We start from the raw sequence: 10,255 nt of genomic DNA on the forward strand, positions 1-10,255 counted from the left end.
CTTGACCTCCTGACCAGGTCTGCAAGGTCTGCATCAGATTCCCCCTTATTTATTGTTTGTTTAAGGGACGCTGCCTGTCTTAGGCGGTCAGTGCAAATTCCTCAGTCTTACCCGTCATCGAAACTCATTGCAGCATGGCAATGGCTCTGTCTTAGGTTGCCGAGGTGGTCACCATCATCTTGCCTGGTTTTGTTCACTCTTCATCTCTCAACATACTTAATGAAAATAAACTATAAGATGATATCTTTGCATGCTTTGCAATGAAGTTGTTACCAAAATGGGAATTATGGATCCAAATAATCTAGTTTTTAAAAATATTTAATACAATTTAGCAAATTATTTTTAACTATTTGAAAATCATGTAGACCACATAAAATGGAACCTAAGTTTTTAGAGTTTTTAAAAGTAAATCTCTAGCATAGAATTAAAAAAATAAATAACAACAGTACTATTTCTGCAAGTTCATTTTTTTTCAAATGAGCAATATAGCCACATTGCTATGTCCAGAACTCCCCCAAAATAAAATGTAATATTAATTTTTTCCTATCATTTATCTATTTATATTTATCTACCTATATATTTTGATGTACAAACACATATAACTATCTACAATTTCATATTTTATATTAATAACTAAATTGTGTAGTTATATACAGTAGAAATACTACATTTATTGAAATTTCTTTTTGTTATCCTCATGTGCATTGGAGAAACAATATTTTAAATATTATCTTTCATTGTAGCTGTGCAATTATTTTGTTTTACTATTAATGGGAATTTTTCCTAAGCAAGATTCAAAGAATTGAAACACTGTGGAGAGAGAGAGACAGAGAGAGAGATATTGAGAGAAACCTAACTTTGAAATAATAAAAGTTAGAATGTCTATTTAACTGACAAGTGTATATAAATGTCAACATGACTTTCAGATAGATCAGTTCCAGTTGAAAGATCTTGACAACATTTTTGACTTTGGCAAAAATGGTGAAGATGCTATGAAGATAACCTTTCTGCTACTGTGATTCTGGAAATGATTCTGTGAGAGTGGAAGCGAGAGATTTGTGTGCATGTAGAAAACAGGCTTTCTAGTATATGTCAACTTAAAACAGAAATTTCTTTTGGGGAGTCTTTGTTCCAGTTTTATACTGTAATAAATATTGTCTTTGCTAGAGGCCTACCAAAATGGAAGAATGCTAGTGTTTACTTAGTGGCTTTTGGATTCATGGTCTGTCATTCTCCATATTTTCTTCATAGTGGATTTGAAACTAATTTAATCAAACTGAACAAAATCATACAGAGAAGTCATAAAAATATCTGTTGGAGAACCAGATATCCCTTAGCCATGCTGTTTCAAAATACTCCATCCCATATTTGCATTCTGATTAAATCTAGAGTTGGACTAATGTCCCAAATTAATTTGAAAACATCAAAATTTTGTTGTGATGTAATTTGTAAAGCCTGGTAAAAAATTTACTGCCTCTGAAGTAAATTCAAAGCATTGTACTCAATTCATTGCTGTCAAGTTGATTCAAACTCATAGGAACCCTGTATTGGATTTCCAATACTACAAATATTTACAGGAGCAGAAAGTTTCATCTTTCTCCTCAACAGCAGTTTGTGGATTTGAAAGTGTGACCTTGCAGTTAGCAATCTAGTGCTTCTTCTATAGAGTCACACCAGGATTTTACAATTCTAATTAATTCTGATTGTTGCTGTTTATTTTGGTAAGAAATGGAAAAGTATTTCAATGTAAAACATTTTTTTCAAAAGAATTATTTCTTTAATCAGTCCCACCCCCTCCACACACAGAGTGGACGAAGATGGGCAACTTGGACATTGGATACTCAAAAGGGGGGGGGGGGACTCCAAAGGCAAGAAGTGACTGGCTTACAAGCTTTCAAGAGGGAACCTAGTGCTAGGGAGCATGGAGGAGGGCAGAATCTCCAATGGGTACCATTCAATCAATTTGGGCAGAGCTGATGAAAGGAAATACAAATGAGTAACTCATGATACTGTAGTGAATAATGCTTATCAGGACGGATTGTGAGGGTTAGAAATGCAAAGGTAGACATTTTGTAACAAGGAAGGGAGTGATTAATTCTACAGTCTAGGAGTGGAAATCTCTGGGACCATCAACGGAGAAGAGCTAAGAGCAGGACCCTACCCAGAGAAACAGAGGTGCCTGAGATGGAGACAGAGACAATGATGTGGAGTGACGAAGTGGCTGGGGACTTTGGATCCAGAGATGGAAAGGGACTGTGGGCCGAAAACTGGGAGTGGGAGGGAGGGGGCAAGGGGAGGGAGAAGTGTAGGTGGCGGGTTTCTAGGATATACCCTTTGGTTGGTTGGTGATGCATGGAGGGGATTGGAACCATGGCAATGAGATGATGTATGATGGAATGAATGTAAAACTAAAGATCTCTCATGTAAACTATCATATAATTCACAATAAAACATTAAAAAAAAGAATAATTTCTTTAAAAGTCCATACACATACTTAAGATATAGGAGTCTTTTCTTGCATAACCTGTCACATTTTTTTCTTCTGAAGTAGAAAACTCAATTAGATATGCCTTTCATTATCTCCTAACCTAGTTTGTGATACGTTTCTAGTCCAATACAATGATATAATCGGGAAAATGGTCTTTTCATTGCAAAGCAAATAGAAATACCAACAACTGGAGGTAGGCTAGGTGAGTAAGTTTCCATACTAAGTTATATCTAGTGTGTACTATTTGTAGTCACTTTATGAGAAAGAAACTTGTTGACAGCTTCTAAAAATTTTTCACTTTTGATTATATTAAGTGTACTTATCTACTAGTTTCTTTCACTTCACATTTCTCTAAACAAAAGTTTCCTTTAAAATAGACATGATGACTAGAGTGAACTGATAGAAAAATATCCATCATACCTCTCATACTTCATATTGGCTAAGAATATTATTTTCTTGCCAACATACCATTTCAAGAAGATCTGTTATCACACCGGTCTTTCTCTTAAAACTTATGGCATGACATTTTGGTGCTAAAAAAATATGTATCCTTTATTCATCATATTGAAGCCCTGGTGGCACATTAGGATAAGCACTGGACTTCTAACTGAAATATCAGCTGTACAAACCCACCAGTCACTCCATGGGAGAAAGATGAGGTTTTCTGTTCCCATGAAGATCTGTTCTGAAAGCCTATACAGAGTCGGTTTTGGTCAGAATTATGTGGATGGCAGTGAGTTGAGTTGAATCACAATATAAATTGCATTTGTTACCTTCCAATTGCAGGGCAGGAGGTGAAGTTTACTGTCAAACAAACTTAGTATATACGATGCTGACTTTTGTATATTCTTCATTACTCTATCCAATAATCAAATTGTCCATAATATGCTGGTTTTTTCATGGGATTTAATATAATGTAGTAAAACAACTTACCACAATTTCAGTACTTTTTTTTTTTTTTTAGTAGAAAATCATTTTCACCTTGGCATAAGGCTAGATATAAAATAGCATCTCTATTTTTAAATTAATGTGAAAACTTAAAATAAATATTATATAATAAAAAATAAATATTTGTGTACTAGAAAACAATGTAATACTCTGTGAGCAGCAGAAAGTAATTCAATCCTGTTTTTTAGGATTGCTCATAGCTCCAACCCTCCTATTCTCCTAAACTGACTTTTCTATCTAGGCAAAGGATCAAATCTTTTGCTATCTGTGCCAATCTCATCTAGCCTTTATTGTTATTAAGTGCTGTTAAACAGTTCTGACTCATAGCAATTTTGTATAGCATTTCCAAGGAGCCACTGAGAGCCCAAACTGCTGACCTGGTGACTAGCAGTTCAGTGCTTGTCATCTCTCACTTGATCCTCTGTGATCTTTTTCCAGCTTTCCTCATGGTGTTTCACAGTGTCTCAAACTTCATGCCTTAGTGATCATATGCCAGAAAATATAACAGCTGCCCATTTGTTTCTTATTATTTTCTTAAATTAAAACTTAAAAGAAATTACTTGATGTATTTCATATACAAATAGAAGTAAAAAGTTATTGCTAGAAAATTATAGAAATATTTCATAAGTAAAAATATCAAAATATGAATCATTTGTTTCTCACCATATTCTCCATGTAGGCCTATACATTTCTAAGGGTGGTAATCCCATGTCGGTAACTTTTCCACTACCATCAACTCAACTATCAGTTTATTGCATTGTGGTGGCTTGTGTGTTGTTGTAAGGCTAGAAGCAATGGCATTAGTATTATAAATACCACTGGGATCAGCAATGGTAAACAGATTTTAGCAGAGTTTCCTAAGACAGAATAGGAAGAAGGAGAGGCAGCCCAGTTTTAAATGGTTAGTCAATGAAAACCTTATGATAGCTGCAGAACACTGTCAGATAACTACTGGAAGATGAGCCCCTAAGATTAAAAATCACTCAAAATATGGCTGGGAAGTTTTGCGTCCTCAAAGTAGAGTTGATAATAATATGAATGGAACAAAGCCTTTGAAGTGCTCACTGGCTGCTGAGGCACAAGTCTAAATGAGAAGGAACAGCAGTAAATGCTTATTAATAATAGGAACATGGAATGTATGAAGTATGGATCTCAGACAATTGAAGTTTTCATAAAGATCAATAACCTAGGAATTAGTGAGCTGAAATGTACTGCTATTGACCATTTTGAATCAGACAGTTTCATGGTTAACTGTACCTTGAACAAGAAATTTAAGAGGAATAGTATCGCATTCATACACAAAAAGAGAATTTGAAGATCTTGAAGTATGATGCTGTCTGTGATAGCATAAGATCCATACACTTATAAAGAAGACCGGAGTCCTGGTGTGTCATTGTGGGTTAATACGCTAAAATGCAATATCAGTTTGATTGCAAGGTCTGAGGTTCAGCCACTCCACAGACCCCTGTATAGGGTTGCTATGAGTCAGAACTGACTTTATGGCACTTAACAACACAAACAACAATAAGGAAGACCAATTACTATCACTATGATTCAAATTTACACACAAACCACTAAAGTCTTATCAGATGGAATACACAGGATTCCAATTCCTACATCTGTAGGAAGAGGTAGTAAAGAACTCAATAATATATCAGTCAGAACAGGGCCACAGCCTGACTCTGGAACAGATCATTTGCAACCTCAGGCTGAAGCCAAAGGAAATTAAAACAACACCAGGAAAGCCAGATATGACCTTAATTATGCTGTCATTGTTAAGTGTCATCAAGCTGGTACCAACTCATAGAGACCCTATGCACAACATATGCAACACTGCCTGGCCCTGGGCCAACCTCACAACTCTCTCCATGCTTGAGCCCATTGATGCTGCCACTTTGCCAATACATCTCGCTGGGGGATTTCCTTTTTTTTCTACCTTACCACACATGATATCTTTCTCTAGTGACTGGTCCCTCATGACAATATTTCCAAAGTATCAGAGATGAAGTTTGGCCATGCTGGCCTCCAAGGAGCACTCTGTCTGCACTTCTTCCAACACAGACCTGCTTGTTCTTTTGGCAGCCCATGGCACTTACAATATTCTCCTCCAACACCATAACTCAAAAGCATCAATTCTTCTATGGTCTTCCTTATTCACTGTCCAGCTTTTGCATGCATAAAAGGTTATTGAAAATACCATGGCTTGGGTCAAGTGCACCTTAGTCCTCAAGCTGACATCTTTGCTCTTCAATACTTTCAAAAGATCTTGTGCAGCAGATTTGCCTAATGCAATATGTCATTTGATTTATTGATTGCTGCTTCCAAGTCATGGTATTTTCAATCACCTCATATGTATGTGAAAATTGGAAAATGAATAAGGAAGGCCAGAGAAGAATGTATGCATTTGAATTATTGTTGGAGAATAACATTGAAAGTACCATGTACTGGCAAAAGAACAAGCAAATCTGTTTTGGATTAAGTGCAGCCAGAAGGCTCTTTTTGAAGCAAGAATGGTGAGACATTGTCTCACACTTTAGACATAGTATCACAATAGACCAGTTTCTAGAGAATAACATCATGCATGGTAAAGTTGAGGGGCAAAGGAAAAGGGAAAGACCCCACAAAGATATGCACCTAGTGGGCTCAAACAATGGGCTCAAACATAAATGTGAGGATAGAGCAGGACCAGAAACTGTTTTACTCTGTTGTACATAGGCTTACTATGAGTCAGAACAGACTTGATGGCTGGCACCTAAGAGCACAACAATGTTCTAGTGAGTAGATATATTTAAATCATTCAATCCATTTATGGTGTTAAAAAAGGTATTGAAAGTGCCATGGACTTCCAGAAGAATAAACAAATTGGTTTTGGAAGAAGTACAGCCAGAATGCTCCTTAGGAGTCATGATGTTGTTAAGTGCCTTTGAGCTGTTTCCAACTCATAGCAACCCTGCATATAGTTTCCGAGGAACACCTGGTGTATTTGAACCATTGATCTTGCAATTCAAATCAATCTTGTGGTCCAGTGCATTATCCCACAGCACCACACGTTATCAGCAGTGACCAGTCCCTGGAAATGCATATAATGCTTAGAAAAGTGAAGGATCAGCAAAAAAAATGAGAATTTTTTAGGAGATGAATTGACACAATGGCAGCAAAAATGAGCTCAAATATAATAATACTTGTGATAACTCATTGTTTCATTCTGCTGTTTATAGGTGGCTATGAGTTGGAACAGACTGAATGCCACCTAACAACTACAACAACAATCAAGAAAAATCCCAAATATTTTTATAAATGTTTGGTAGACAAAATTCTCAGATAGTTAGCAGGAATCCTGCCCTCTGGTGCACTGGTCAAGTGGTTGGCTACTAATTGAAGGGCTGATCATTTGAACCCACTAGCCAACCTTTTAATTTCCACTGGAGAAAGCTGTGGCAATCTGCTTCTATAATGATTATAGCTTTGGAAACCCTCTGGAGACAATTCTATTCTGTCCTGTAGGGTCAATATGCATCAGAATTGACTCAACAGTGGGCTTGGTTTAGTTTAGTGTACAAGCAATGCATGATGGGATGTAATTTACATAGTTATGCTGTTTTGCATAATAATAAAAGGAAGTTTCTACATATAATGCAAGGTCCTAAATCTGTTGACCAAAACATTTCCAAAATCTTCCCTCACCCCAGGCACTTCATAACCATCAAGCACTAAGTTCCCCTTGTTTGCCAGAGGTTAGGGATGGTGCAAGGAGTATATGAATACATGACTATAGCAAGAGGGAATCATTGTCGTAATGGAATAGTGCAATCTTTTGATAACCCTGATGGTTATACAAATATACAGGTGTGAGTTACAGGTTATTCATTGAAATACTAATTAGCAACCAGTAAGCATTGAACTTTAAGGTTGGTTTGAATCACAAGATCAGCCGTTCAAACCCACCAGCTGCTCCTCAGAAACCCTATACAGGGTTGCTATGAGTCAGAACTAATTTGACAGCATTTAACAAAAAAACAAGCACATGTTATAACCAATGACATGGTAAATCTCAAAAACGTTTTATTGTATGAAAGAAGACAAATCCTAATGTGTTCATAACATTTTATTCTGGAACAGGTAAAATTAATGTACGGTGATGGGAATCAGTCGTGCTTGGTTATATTAGGGTAGACAAAGATAATGGCTGAAAACATTTCAAATTTTGATCACTGGGTTTATGACATATAACACAATATAAATTTTTTAAGTTTGATTTCTGAAATTCATTTCAGATGATTACTAGCTATATAATGGAAGATGTACATAGATTTTTGGATTTGTAGTTCAGAGAGAAAGCTAAGCCATAGAAAATCATTATCTTTATAGACATCAGGAATAGATGTTATGCTCCCTTTCCCAAGTCTTTCTTCTTTACAGATAAAAAGAAGTACAAGGCCAAGGCATTCTTCCCCCTTAAGTTTATTGAAAATCTTCTTTCTCCATTGAGATTTTTATGGTGCAATGTTGTTGTTAGGTGCCACTGAGTCAGTACCTATCCATAACAGAATGAAACACTGCCTGGTCCTAGGCCAACCTCACAATCATTGCTACACCTTAGCCCAACACTGTCACCACTGTGACCATCCTTCTTTCTGGGATCTTCCTCTTTTTTTTCAACCATCCACTTTACCAGACATGGTGTTCTTAGTTACTGGTCCCTCCTTATAATATTTCCTAAGTATGAGAGACAAAATTTGACCATCCTGGCTTCCAAGGAGCACTCTGGCTCTATTTCTTCCAACACAGATATGCTTCTTCTTTTGCCAGTCCATAGTACTTTTAACATTTTCCTCCAACACTATAACTCAAATGGATCAATTCTTCTAGGGTTTTCCTTATTCACTTTCCAACTTTCACATGCATATGAAAGTGCCATGACTTGGGTCAGGTGCATGTAAGTACTCAAACTGACATTTTTGCTTTTCAACACTTTAAAAGAGGTCTTGTGTGCAGCAGACTTGCCTCATACAATATGCCGTCTGAATTCTTGATTTCTGCTTCCATAAGTGATGATGGTTGATACAAGCAAAATTAAGTCTTCAACAACTTCAGTCTTAACTCCATTTATATGGATGTTGCTTATTGGTCCAGTGGTGAGGATCTGTGTTTTCTTTTCACTGAGATGCAACCCATATTGAAGGCTGTGGTCTTTGATCTTCATCAGTATTTTAAATCCTCTTTACTTGCAGCAAGCAAAGTTGTGTCATATGCATATCGCAGATTATTAACTAGACTTCCTCCAATCCTGATATCATGTTTTTCTTCATAAAATCCAGCTTCTTGGATTATTTGCTCAATATATGGCACAATATCTATATTTGCTCAATATGTGGTACAATAGCCATAACAAATTCATGTGGAGGTTCATTTTAGGACTCTTGCATATATGAAAATCTTGGGCATTTTGAGCCTTATTGATTTTTATAATCGGATTGTCTTGCTTCTGGAGAACACAGTCTGTGATTTGCCTTTAGCCATGAAGTGATCATAGAATAAAAGGTTCTGTGACTCTAAGAAATCCTGTATTTTTCAGAGTTGTTTTGACTGGTAGAAGGAAGAATTATATATTATAATGCTTAGTTCACTTTGACAGTAAGTCATGTTCACTAGTTTCAGGTCTCCCAGAATAAAGATGATCTGTTGTAAAGTGCCGTTGAGTTGGTTCCGACCCATAGAGACCCTGTATAGGGTTTCCAAGGAGCAGCTGGTGAGCTTGAACCACCGACCTTGCAGTTCAAACGGCTTTACCGTCTGGTGCATTAACCCACAGCGCCACACCAGGACTCCTGATCTCTAAATATCTAATTTGGAAACTTTTTGTTTTATTTGATTTGAGTGAAAGTTTATAGAGCAAATTAGCTTTCCATTCAACCATTCATACATAGTGTGTTTTCTTGACATAGATTGAAATCCCACAATGCATGTGCACTCTTCCCTCTTCTTTCCTGTGTTTACTATTTCAATTTGTCCTTCTTTCATATCTCTTCCTGTCTTTTGACCTTCTCCATTGGCAAATGCTGACTTTTTGATAACTATGGTTCATTGTTATAAGAAGTATGCCACTTTCTGGTACTATTTTTGACCTTATAGACCTATAAGCCAGATTTGAAAGGTGTCTAAAGTTCATAGTATCATAATATCAGGGGTTACACTAGTGTCTTTAAGACAGTAACTTATTATTATCATTATGATGTTGGTTTTTTTTTTAACATATTTTTTTCCCACTCTATCCAGGATCTCTTAGTGCGATGGTTTTTAGAGCAGTTTTCAATGGAATCAAGCACCATCTAATTATTCTAGTCTCAGGGTGGTTGAGGCTGGGGTTTGTGTGGTTCATTAGTATTTTGGACTAATTGTTTCCACGTGTCTTTGATTCTCTTCACTCTTTATTCTGGATGGGAAAAGACCAATAGTTACACCTTAGATGGCAATGGAAAAGCTTTTAAGAGCCTAGTCACTAGTCACCAATATAAATTGTAGAACATTGTCTTTGTGGAATATGTTATGATCAACCTTGATGTCCCTTGAGATTATAGTCTTGAGCCCACAGTTTCAGCTACTCATTTCTTCTTCCATATTCATGGATATATTTGTAGCACATAGACATACATATGTGTTTAATTTTAGGAGATCCCAGTCATCTAGTTTGTCATATTTTTGTGTGTTTTTAGCTACATTTGATAATATATGTATGCTATATATGACAGATGTCTGATGGATCTTGGCTAAAAGCAGAGAATATCAGAAGGATGTTTACCTATGCTTTATTGACTATGC

At 36.4% G+C, this 10,255-nt stretch overlaps 1 pseudogene; it reads right to left on the reverse strand.

Annotated features, from left to right (window-relative positions):
- Nucleotides 1-8,115, reverse strand: part of LOC102823345 — a 14,573-nt pseudogene extending 6,458 nt beyond the window's left edge.
- Nucleotides 8,116-10,255: the final 2,140 nt, after the last annotated feature.

The sequence above is a fragment of the Chrysochloris asiatica genome, unplaced genomic scaffold, assembly GCF_000296735.1.
Source record: "Chrysochloris asiatica unplaced genomic scaffold, ChrAsi1.0 scaffold00075, whole genome shotgun sequence".
Classification (NCBI taxonomy): Eukaryota; Metazoa; Chordata; class Mammalia; order Afrosoricida; family Chrysochloridae; genus Chrysochloris; species Chrysochloris asiatica.